Genomic DNA, 13254 nt, shown 5'->3' with positions numbered 1-13254 from the left:
TAATGAATATAAAACTCAAAGACTTGGCAATACATACAACATGTACAAGGACATTCCTGAAAATATTTTGATAAATATGATATAGGGATATCTATAGTATGAATGCCAGTTGAGACAGCTACCCACCATGCAGAGACAACCATTCAAGGATGTATAAACATTTTTTTTGAAACTCTACATACTGTCTTTGAAAATGAGCAAAACCTACACCATAGTGTATGTTAAAAAAGTATAGATAAAAAAATACTGAAGTCTTTTGAAAATTGAAAAAACAGAAAGTCTTTAATATTATGATGGTAAAATCAAAAGCTCAAACACATACAACTAATTGGATATATAGAATTTCTGTTATTCAACTTATTTGGACAAAGTTATAAAGGGCTGGTTGTGTCATTTTTTGGCAGCTATCATATCACATCTTCTTATTTTATATACTGGTAAAAAGCCATTTAAAATAATAAAAGTGTACTAAAAAATGTTTTGATCATATTATTTACCAATAAATCATTTTGAATTGTTGGATAAAATGAAAAAATGGAAGATAGGGTAACCAGATTGTTAATGTGAATTTAAAAAACAACAACATGAATATTCCTACAGTATGGACTAGGCTCATTGTTGAAGGCTTTACAGTGACCTAGCTATAACTGTTTATTTTGTTTGTCATTTGGTCTCTTGTGTAGAGTTGTCTTATAACTCTCATTGCCATAATACCTCATCTTCTTTTATATAAATACATGTACCAGTAGTATAATTAAGTCACTATATACAGCTATCAACAATGAGTTGAGGCTATACTGCATAACATGTTATAGAAGTCCTTGAAATGAAAAAAACAATTGAAACACGAATTAATTAATAGCCTATAGCTGTCATTATGTATAAAACATTATAAACCAAAAAAACAAATAATGAAGTACAACAACAAACGAAACGACCCACTGAATTATAGGATGTTAGTAGGCGCAAGAAAGCATTGTTTGAAGTGATGTTTTTTTTTACAAAAAAAAATGACTCACTGCAGTTTTCTGTGGCGGGTTCAGAACTTTTTGTAAGGGGGGTCAGTCATACTTCTGTGATTCCCTATATAACCAACCATTTTTTTCCCACAATAAAGGGGGGATCCTGGACCAGCTTATGGTTTTCTGTTTTGTCCAATTCAAGAGAAAAATTTTGAAGTCTGGGATGATGGTTTACTGTTGAATATTGGATTCCCAATTTTCACCTCATATAAATTAATAAACAAATAAATATAGTATTTTCTTGGAAACATACATTAATCTGTATGTAGGAGTGAAATTAGTTCCTGTATGGGCACCTAGGGACTAATTGAGATTGAAAGCAAAAAAAAGAATGAAATTAATCAAATATTGTTTCGATTTCAAATCCATTATACAGTCTTGAAAGCTACATGTTAGAATTTCCATGCTTTAATGTCCTCTAGTTAAATGTGAATATAAATTGTGTACTATTGTGGAGAATACATGTACTACTTTCTTTCATTTAATTTCTAAACCAGATTAGGTAGATCGACATTGAGAGAAGTCAACATAAATACACACACACCACAAGGCATTGATTTAAATTGAAAATGAATAAAATATTTATTTATTAAAAAAAGTAAATGAAAACAAAAAGAAATTATGCTTTTCAATTGCTATTTACTTTAAATTATTTAGATAAACAAAACAATAAAAAGAAATCAAACTAAACCACAAATTTACTATGTTTTATGGTAGAGTTATTTTCATATTTGTGACCAATAGAATTAATCAGTTTTATTGTTTTTTATTAGTTTTCTGATTGTTTTGATCAATGTAGCACATATCCTTGTATTTATTATACCCTAAAGGTTTTAACTGATGTTCATGTTAGATTAAATAACATCCTTTAGGGTGCCCCAGTTTAGGAGTGTGATGTAATACAAAGGGTCATCCAGCGGTTAACACAGGGCACCAGACCTTGGAGTTAGACTGACCAACTATTGAATGACTCAAGGCAATATTATTTTGTTCAGAATTCTATTTTTAGTTACATTATTACAATTCTGAAGTTATGTTGGACAGTTATGTGGATATAACTTGTCAGAGTTAGTTTCTTCAACTTTTTTCTACACTGGACTTTAATTGAAGTGGATGCATGTTTATTGATTTTATATGTCAATTAACTAATTAATCAATTAATCAATTAATTAATTAATTGAAGTGGGATATTGATTACTTTCACCTTGGATATTAAATTGTAGTGAATGAACTTTTGAGATTGACCTAATTTGGTTTTATTGTCAAATAATAACTATATCATATGACATTTATTCAGACTTCTGAATTTATTCAAAATTAATGAAGTGTGGATGTTATGGACTGAATTCCACAAACATTTTCTGAAATTTGAGGTAATTATCTTTTAGTTATATACATCTTTTGCATATGAAGATGGGGGTTCATTTGTACTTTTGATTTTTGCACATATGTATATGTTAATGAAACACATTCAGGTTCATTAATTGATCGATTAATCTAGTAATTAATTAATTAATGCATTAATTTCTCTAATCATTTAGTAATTAGTAATGGGTATTTCAGATGAATCATTTTCGGTCACAATGTTGTCAATATGAAAAAAGTTTATAAATATAAATTTTCATGCTTTTCATCTGTTTGGTCAATAAAGAATACAAATGTATAATAAAGCATAAATTTTATATATTCTTGTTTGTAGAAGTTGGCAAATCCATGTTTTAGGTACTACAAGAAAATAAACTTGTTTTCCTCAATCAACGAAGCCTTAAATTTATATATGCTATAAATGTTTGTATATGTCGGCAAATCCATGTAACCAAATATCCATGAAAATACATTTTTTCCTCAATCCATGAAAAACAAGCATTTACCCTAAAAAATAAATAAATCCACACAGTAAGAGTTTCAAGCATGAAACAATTTGAATAAAATTTTATAATCCATTTGAATTAGAATTGATTCACTGATAAGAATGAACAATTTTTTAATTCAATTTAAATTTCTTAAAAATTATGGAAAAATACATGATTGGGAATTTGAATATGTTTTAACTTGCTCCGTGATTGAATTGTCAATGACCTCTACGTTTTTAGAATAATTACTTCGCGCTTAATTAATTTGTAGATAAAAGTGATTTGTTTAATTCTATATGTTTTATAAAATATGAACTTCAACATTAAATCAATTAGGTTAATTTCTGAAGTCCTCTGTAGTTAGAAAAATTGCTTCAAAGTAATTAAGGCTTTACATTAATTGATTATTAATGTTGGTTAAACTAATGATAATATTACTTCAGAAAATGCTTGCTAAACAAATATGATAACAATTTGTTATAAACTTAAATATAATATCATAACTTAAACATCTCTAAAGTCTTTGATTTTATTAACTTACAGGCATCTGTTCGACTATAAAAAAAATACTATAATGATAAATATCCTAGAAAACTTTGATCCAAAACTTTGCAGAATGACGAATATGTATAGAATCTCACACTTTTTTTTGAAACTCGAATAGACTTTGGCGGTAATTTTCAATTTACGGTGCAGAATTTTTTTTTACCACAGATTGACTTGAACCAAGTTGATTATATGAAAATTTTTGAATCTATATGGACATGTTTACCTGGTCACAGAAAACGTTTGACCAAGTTAACTTTGATAGTGACAACAGAGTTTAAGTACCTATGTAAAGTCTTCAACCTATATCATAAAGTTATTATATTTAGAGAGAGTGGAGGTGATTGAGGTGGACTAAGTAGTTAATACTTTTTCTACATTAAACACAAGCCAGTGTCTTCTTATGAGTTTCAGAATTCTGAGATTGTGTGTTTGAAGCAAGCTTTAATGTACAAGGTACAATATTGAGCTTGATCTTTAAATTACCTAGGATTAAGGTTAACAGCAGAGGGTTGGTAAGGTTTTCTCTGTGTAAATTGCCACTTCCTCCACCATAATATATCAGACTTCTGGGTGTCCTAGCACTCCCTTTATGTTGGCCTTGATTGTCCTTGTAAAAAATTGTTGTTTAAGTGACACATCTACATTAATCCTGATAGGGAGTGTATTGCTTTTAAAGCGTATTATCTGACTTAAATTGCTTTGGATTCCACTGTACTGTCACAGCTTTTGAGATGAGCTTCAGACAACAGAGGTATTTACATGGGTTGCGTTCAATATTGTAGTGCTACGTAGATTTTTACTATTGAATGTGTAGCTTATAGACTAGTTGTTACATAGGTAAAGATAGCAGCTACATAGCCACTACATAGCTGCTACGATATTGAACTCAACCCAGTACATACATACATTAAAGAGAAGAGTTATAATTGTAATGATAATTTTTCGTTCAAAATTTGAGATCTGACATTCACCTTGTCAGGCAGATGTTGCAAGAGTGAATTTTTTTAATTTCTAAAAAATAGATATTGGCAGACTCCCATGTATAATTTTGAGAGTTAACGCTTTTTACTAAAGGTCATTCTTTAACTCATACTAAGGTCATTTTTCAACCTACATCTTAAAAGTACACATATGACATGTGATAATGGATGTTTATTCTATGTCCTGGGGTATTGTAGTCTAATGTGTTATTAAGCAGGCTATATAGTATATACATGTATATATTTATAGATTATCATTGGTCATCTCAACGAGATTGATTTTCTCGCTTGAGCCAGTACAGCAAAAGCGAGAAAAGCAATCAAGTTGAGATGACCAATGATAATCTGTTTATTGCTATTTTACGCCATGTGCCTCCTTAGTTTCTAGCCATAGTTTTCCATCTAAAGCAAGTAGCATGATATGAAAAATTATCACAAAAAAGATTAAAGGAAAAATGCACAAAATAGCAATAAATATATATATAAGTCCTAAAAAAATAATTAGTAATTCAAGCCATTATTATCAAGTATTTAAGTGATAATTGATAAGGTATTTTTTTTTCAATCAGTTCTGGTGACATTTTAAATTTGTCAGAGATTCAGTAGAAGAGGATTTTGCAATTCATAGTCCATAAATTCTCCTGTCTGGAAGTAAATTCAGATGAGTTCTTGCCCTTTAATTTGTAGTCTTGTAACTCAAGTTTGAGTTGATTAATTTTAGGCCTAGAATATTATAAGCATACTTAGCAGAATACTTTAAGTTTGACTCATCCACATGTCCATAGATTTGTTTACAGATATGTATAAGACCTTAAAAATACCATCCAGCAATGACTGTTAAAATTGTAATTCCCTTAAAATTTAAGGAAATATACAGAATCCAATAGAAGGCAAATCTAAATAATGATCGAAGTCCTCATGAAATTTAACTAAGGTTGCATTATGTACCATTCAGGTACCCTAATGTATCTTGATAATTAAGGAGGTATGAACTGAATTAAAACCAAGATGAAACATATATGGAAATAGTAATTATTTATGAATAATTATGTTGGAAATAGGGTAATTCAAAGCAGATCTAGCCATAGGATAAAAAGGGGGGTACCCATTACGCAGGATAAAGGGTAATGGTTCCAACTATAATGTCCCCATTCAAATGCATTGATTGTCAAAAAAGGGGGTTTCTAACCCTGGAACACCCCCTCCTTGGATCCACCACTGTGGATACTGGCTCTTTAATCAAGGTGTTTGCCCTATATCTACTTCGCCTGATGAGTCGAGGATATTAGTACACTGACCTAAGGAATATGAGCTTATATGCCATGTGAAGATCTAACATATAATATATCTGTTTTCTGATTAATACCCAGTCACAATGATATTGATGATGCTCAGGTGTTAGAACATACAGGTTAATTAGAAAAAGTAGCAAGATATCTTGTTTTGCTTACTGCAACAATGAGTAAGGATTCTATTTACAGAAATTCCTATCAGTCAAATTTTCTTAATCTAGCTAGGCTTTTATTTATTTAAAGAAAACTCCTGACGGTCAATCTCTTCTTAATATACTTAATTTGTTTTCATATTTTTAAGGTACATCATTGCTAAAAGGATGATGAAGGCTTTATCCTTACTAAATGATCAATCCAGGTGTTAATTAGAAATAATAGCAAGATACCGTATAGCGGGTTATTTTCGCGGGGTGTAAATTTTCGCTTATTTTCGCGGAAAGAACAAAATCGCCAAAATAAATTCCGCCAATTTAAAAGTGTACATGCAAAGGTAATGTTAAATATGTTGAGTCCGCCAAAATAATAACCGCCAAAATTTTTCATATACCTTATTCAATGAAAAACGCGAAATTTTACACCCGCGAAAATAACCCGCTATATGGTATCTTGTTTTGCTTATTGCCACAATGAGTAGGGATTTTATTTAAAGAAACTCCTATCAGTCAAATTTTCTTAATCTAGGTTTTTATTTGGAAGAAAACTTAGTCTTGTAACTGACGGTCTACTTGATATGTATGACCTATAATTATGTTGTCACCGTTTAAGTTTATCTGGCTAACATGGCTAAAGGCATGATGTAAGCTTTTCCCATCACCAAATGAAATTCATTCAGCAATCCATAAGCTTTTACATTTAACTTGAATTTCTGCCCTTTTTGTACTTAAACCAAAAACCAAAGGTCAGAGCACTTTTATCATGTTTATTGTTGTTCTTGATCTTAAAGACACAGTTATACCTTCAACACAAAGTAAAACCATTCACTATATTGCAAGATTAAGACAACCCTACCATATAAGGTTTCAACTGAATTCTGCATTTGCTATGATTGATAACCGTACAACCTTCAACAATGAACAAAGCCCATACCGCATAGTCAGCTATAAAAGGCCCCGATAAGACGATGTAAAACAATTCAAACGAGAAAACTAACGGCCTTATTTATGTAAGAATATGAAGTTGGTTTTATATGTTATAGCATCAAACCTTATTTGTAGTATTAAATCATAATGCCAGTATTTTTTTTTCTCTTTGTAGTCTTGAGTAAAAGTGTAGAACAGTGATTTTGGATTGTACAGTTACCTCCCCTGAAAATCAAGACTTCATCAAAGGATTTAAACCAAGTCTATGGTGATAAAGGGTTTGTTTTTCAGGACTCATTAAGTTGAAGATCACCAGTCCTATTACAAGAAGGTGACTTATTCCAGGACACTTAGAAAGGTAAGAAGATTAGTGTGATCATTGTATCTATCATGGCAATAGATATGTTCTTAGTAATCAATCTGTCCTTGGCAAAACACTTGACCATGACTTATATATTGATGACTACTGTATACCAACTTATATACATGGTTACTTATTTCCTGTTTAGCCCTGTCTTGCATAGTTCGTAGTGATTTTATTCTTTTATCTACGATAGTTTCACTTGATGTAGAAAAAAAGGGAAGAGCATGTATTTAAAGTTTGAAATTTTCGTGATGATTTATATTTTCGATATTTTTTTACTCGAGGAAAGTCATGAAAAAAAATCGCTCACAAAAATTAGTTGGTTTATAGTATACATCTGTCCTTAGGAGTGGCAGTACATTTTACCTTGTGAAAATACAGTTGTCCTAAGTGCATCTGTATTTGGCAAATTGAATACATCTTACTTTGGCAAAGCATCTGCATTTGTAACAGTACATCTCACTTAGGCAAAGCATCTGTATTTGGCAGTACATTTCACCTTGACAAATCACTTTTTTTTAGCAGAACATCTCAACTTGGCAAAGCATCTGTCCTTGAGAGTTCATCTCACTTTAGCAAACCATCTGCATTTGGCTGAGGCTACATCTCATCTTGGCAAATCATATATCAGTCACAGTTCATTTTACCTTGGCAAAAAAGAATCAATATATGTACTTGTAGTACATGTATACTTGGCTATGTGTCTGTCCTTGGCAATACATTTGTCCTTGGTGGTTTATCTGTCCTTGACAATTCACTGGTCCATAAAAGGCACACTGAACTTTGCAAACCATCTGTCCTTGGCCATACATTTTTAAGTTTAATTATTGAATTACAGATCAAGTTTGTGTTTTTGAAAAATTATTGTCCTTCTCAACCTCTTTGCATACAGTAAGTTAATTATTTGAAGAATATTAAGGTTCAAGTATGTTTGCAGACAGGCCCGTAACCAGGCATTTCCAAGGGGGGGGGACACAAACTCGACTTAAACAGTCACAATTCGAACAGACCATTGACTTTAACAGTGCTTATTTGTTTTCAAGGGGGGGGTTCTTCCAAACCCTCTGAACCTCCCCCTGGCTACCGGTATGGCAGTAACAGAAAACACAATGAAGAACACAAAATAAAATGGTAGCTCAAACCTAGAATGTACTTAAAAATCATATGCTAGTACACTCGACCTTAGTGTTAAACTTATGATAAGCTACTCTGATCATATTTTGATTATTTAGATAAAAAGTCTGAAAGAAGTTAATGTTCCAATATGTTTATTTGCATAATGTATAGATTTCTATCTGTGTGGTTCTTATTTCAATAATCATGGGAATAGAATTATAAGTCACATGGAGCTCAAGCTGATGTGTGGTCAAACAGGGTACCAGTTGTTTGTTGGGCCAATTTTTTTAAATGGTTAACAGTAGGGCAATTAAAGCAATATCTCTTCATTCAATATAAATCATTAAATGTTGAAATGTTGCCTTGGTCAGAATATGAAATATAACACTTTATAAACTTTGAGCATCTAAAACGCTGTTCAAAATTTACACATGCAATTTTCAACTCTGAGCTTTGCCCTTCTAATTGAGCATTGTTGAGAATTGTCTTTGAGAATTTCTGATAGTCTGGTATGGAAATAAAGAGCTGAGCTTTTTGAAAACTATTTTAATTTATTTATGAACATTCTGACTTTAAAATGAAATAGAAAGTTTGGTCGCATTTTGTTTTAGTTAAGATCAAATTAAGTTATATCTGATTTTATGTGAGAAAGTCACAGCCTATAGCTATAAACTGGTTAAAAAGGGTCTCATATCCTTTTTGTGTGTGTTGTGTCATGTGTTCTATTGTTTGTCTTTTTCATTTTTATCCAGGCGTTGTCAGTTTATTTTCAATTTATGAGTTTGTCTGTCCCTTTGGTATCTTTTGTCCCTCTTTTAATCAGTCTTAATATATCATTGCAGTTTTTAGATTGCAACAAGTTCTTATTGTAAATAATACTTGACGGGAAATTTTTTTATGGACCAAGTTTAACAAAGATGTAACACGAATCTGTAGGAGGGTAACATTTACAAGACATTTACACGATATTTACTTCCTTTGATTTTCCTGTCCGGATCAATATCCCTTTACAACATCACTCAAGTTGACAATTTATATTGTTATTTTGACCAACATTTGTGTCCACCTAGTTTATGTTGACCCTTGTGACATTGTTGTTGTTTCTGTGTCCTATTGAATATCCTGAGTTATTGTTCTTCAATGAATGATTCAGTACCAGATAAAATTGAGTTTTTAATAACAACAAGATACTGATATATATAAAATAAATTAGAAGATGTGGCATGACTGCCATTATGTGGCAACTTATTATTAACCAGACATGGACTAAACAAAGTATATGTAGGTTACGGTACATATAACGCCTTTGACATTATTAGCAATTCCAATACTTTATAGCTGCATAGTATTTAGCCATAATTTCAAGTTTTGGCATGAGTATGAGGACTAAATATAAAACAATTCAAATATCAAGAACCAACAGCCTGATCAAATTTTTAGCAAATTACAAAAGACTTAACACATGCATACTAGTCCTCCAACATTTTCCAATTTACCGTAGCTAAAATGCAATTTTCATTTTTGTGATATTGAGAAAAATCCAAAAATTTAGAACTTGGAGTCTGAACTATTGCAATGAAAACTTGTCGCATTTTTCTCTATAATTCAAACATTTCATTTAATTTAAACTTCTGAATGTACAGCAGTTGTTCACCTTTATTCATGCGAATTGGTTACCCCCAAATAAAAACATTTTGTAATCAGACGTCTTTTATAAAGATGTAAATGTGTGTAAAATATTTTAAAATAGTCTTTGGTCATATCCATTTTGCCACACACTATGTGGGTCAGAAATAGTAATTTTAAATTAAACATGTCAATTTCATCATGTTCTTGATGTCAAAGTGACTTTTCTGCACTATATCATAACAGCTGGTTCATCTATCTATAAAAGGAACATACATTGTTATCATGGTAAGGTTTATAAAGCTTTGAATATTTAATAGTTACAAAAGGTGTAATTTTGGGAAAGAAATAAATGCATTGGATGATTTTGTCATGTACAGAAAACATTAAACAGTTTATTGTCGTTGTTAAAAAAGAGGGACGAAAGATACCAAAGGGACAGTCAAACTCATAACTCTAAAACAAACTGACAGCGCCATGGCTAAAAATGAAAAAGACAAACAGACAAACAATAGTACATATGACACAACATAGAAAACCAAAGAATAAACAACACAAACTCCACCAAAAACTAGAGGTGATCTCAGTTGCTCCCGAAGGGTAGGCAGATCCTGCTCCACATGTGGCACCCGTCATGTTGCTTATGTGATTTCAAATCCGGTAAATAGTCTAATTCGGTGTTAGTTTGTTTTGCTACTTTTAGACCCCATTTATACTGACAAAAAAGATCGATCTTTACTAAGATCAATCTTTTGTCCAGTGTAAACGGGCAAGATCGATTTTCAATCGGAATTAACAAGTCTACCTCTAGAGGTGGTTTTAAAAAGATGGATCTTATTTGAATCTATCTTTTTTTTGGTGTAAACTCTTAGATCAATCACGATTTATCTTTTTTCAGGTGTTTGTTATATTTAGATAGGAAAATGAAGGTCAGACTGGTTCTTTTAATGTTGTAGTGTGAACGTACTGGATTAAATAAGATCGATCTCGATCAATCTTGCTGGTGCAATGTAGACCGGAGCTGGTCTTTTTAAAACTGATTCAAATAAAGATCGATTCAATTTTGTTGCCAGCCAGTGTAAACAGGGTCTTAGTTGCTCTTACTTGACAGCTAGATTACCACAGAGTAGGAAACTTGTCTTGAAAAATTATAAATAAGGAGTCAAAAGTTGGTAATATGAAAATAGTCTATTTCACTGGTGCCAAATAATTTCCTTTATAACCTTCATCCACCAGAGTTGAAATTGTACCAATAATTTAAGCAGAATCTGCTTACCCTTCCGGAGCACCTGAGATCACCCCAAGTTTTTGGTGGGGTTCGTGTTGCTTAGTCTATAGTTTTAGATGTTGTGTCTTCTGTACTATTATTTGTCTGTAAGTCTTTTTTATTTTTAGCCATGGCGTTGCCAGTTTATTTTCTGTCTATGAGTTTGACTCTCCCTCTGGTATCTTTTGTCCATCTTTTAAGCTAGCTGGCTGACGAAACCTACAAACGATTAACCAATCTTCGTGAGATCAACTCTTATATATTTCAATTTCTTCATTATCAACACTCATATATAGTTAATATATAAATTGTATTTCTATCTAAAAGGCTCAGAATAATAACCAATATCATAAAAAAAATCAGTCTCTTATGAATTCATTATATTATAAACTTATAACATATATTGGTATTTCTCTTAAATAGGGGGAAACATAATAAAATAACAAAATCACTCTTTGAACTTTCTGCACTTATATAACACTTTGAACAATCGTTGAACTTCCTCCACTAAAGTACATTGATTTTAAATGTGATATTTTATCAATATTTGTCAGTTTAAAGTATTTTTGTTAAAGTACAGTTCTATGATATTTTCATTTCATTTTTGTAAACAAACTCATATTCATGAATATTTAATGTTGTGGTTGTTCTTTAATATATATGGGAGGTGTGGATTAAGTAAAACAATATTGTATTTAACCATTCCTCCATAATGACGCCCTTTGACGCCTGTGAAGTGTCTCAGTTGAAATGTCTCAACTACGAAAAAACTTTATCAGACTTAATAGAATTTGTATCTAATATAAAAAGGATATTTATGAGAATCTATGACTGAAATTTCATTGATGAAATATTCGTTTTTCGCAATGCATTAATACTTTAAACATGAGGATTTTTTTTTATTGAAAAAATCCTATGTGAATCAAGTATGTTAAAAAAATAGTATCCATGGAGGAAATTTAAGGGTTAAGGAGCTCTTGGAACATTTTGGAACATTTATATATAAATTAAAATTCTGGATATCATTAAATAATTGAGGACCTCCTGTTATATTTCAGGAACTACATGATTTCATTTTTTTTTATTATTATAAAGCTCAATTATCAATCAGTCTCAGCACCTAAGATCACCCCCATTTTTTCAATGTTGTTTTTTGTGTATTTTTATTTGTCTCCTTGTCTTTTTCATTTTTAGCCATGGCATTGGCAGTATATTGTCCTTATGGCTTTGATATCCATGGCCTCAGTCTTTCAGTGACTACAAGTATAGGACTTTTATGTCTGTTGTATTATGTTAGTTAATGTTGTGCATCAAGCTAATCTGATGACTCAAACCATTTCCCGCTTTTCGATGTTATGCTGTTATGTCATTGTCTTAGGTTATCGGTCTTCAGTGTTTTTTGTTGGGTTGTTGTCTCTTTGACACATTTTCGATTCCCATTCTCAATTTTATTTCTTTAATCCACATTATTTGGACATTGTTGGATAGTTGTCTCTGACCACATCTTCTTATTCTTTGAGCTGAAATATAAGAAAGCATAGCCATTCCACAGAAATAAGTTGCTGTTATATTATATATGGAAAGAAAGTTTTCAGCACATTGAAAGTTCAATGAAAGTTTTTGAAAGCTTGATTGTTGTTGTTTATAAGTTGTTGTCTTGTTTATTTTATCCCATATTACATTTAATTAATAATGCATACAATTTTGAGTCCATATCTGTTATAACAGACTTGAAAGACTTGATTGTATGGGGTTGACCCTTGTGGATGGTACTTAAAACAGACATAACCATCTCCTAGCCATTAAGACATTATAAATATTCCCTAGCATTACATCTCTGTGTTTATTGGCAATTAGTTTCACTTAAACAAGGTTAATGTTCTTAGTTTTATTAATATTAAAACATTTCTTTGTCAATATTTGACATAAGGTTCATTCAAGTACAAAACACTGTCAGAAGAGTGAAAGTTCAAACCCTTGGACGTCTTTCGATTTATTATAAAAATACTGTTTTTTATACAACATTTGTGAAAGAGGATTATGTTAAAAGATGTTAAAAAAAACTGCTGTGGTTTTTTTTTTACAACAGCGATGAAAAAAGGTTTT

At 31.1% G+C, this 13254-nt stretch overlaps 1 protein-coding gene across 1 annotated transcript in view; it reads left to right on the top strand.

Annotated features, from left to right (window-relative positions):
• Nucleotides 1–6959: 6959 nt before the first annotated feature.
• The window catches only part of LOC134701331 (retinoic acid receptor alpha-like), a 52304-nt gene continuing 46009 nt past the window's right edge, over nucleotides 6960–13254 (top strand). The window contains exon 1 of the mRNA XM_063562468.1: nucleotides 6960–7133. The gene's annotated coding sequence lies outside the window, so the exon portion shown is untranslated. The remainder of the gene's footprint in view (nucleotides 7134–13254) is intronic.

Source organism: Mytilus trossulus, unplaced genomic scaffold (genome assembly GCF_036588685.1).
Source record: "Mytilus trossulus isolate FHL-02 unplaced genomic scaffold, PNRI_Mtr1.1.1.hap1 h1tg000234l__unscaffolded, whole genome shotgun sequence".
In the NCBI taxonomy this organism is placed as follows: Eukaryota; Metazoa; Mollusca; class Bivalvia; order Mytilida; family Mytilidae; genus Mytilus; species Mytilus trossulus.
Note: the sequence above shows the minus strand (reverse complement) of the source record. Positions and strands in the feature narration are given on the sequence as shown.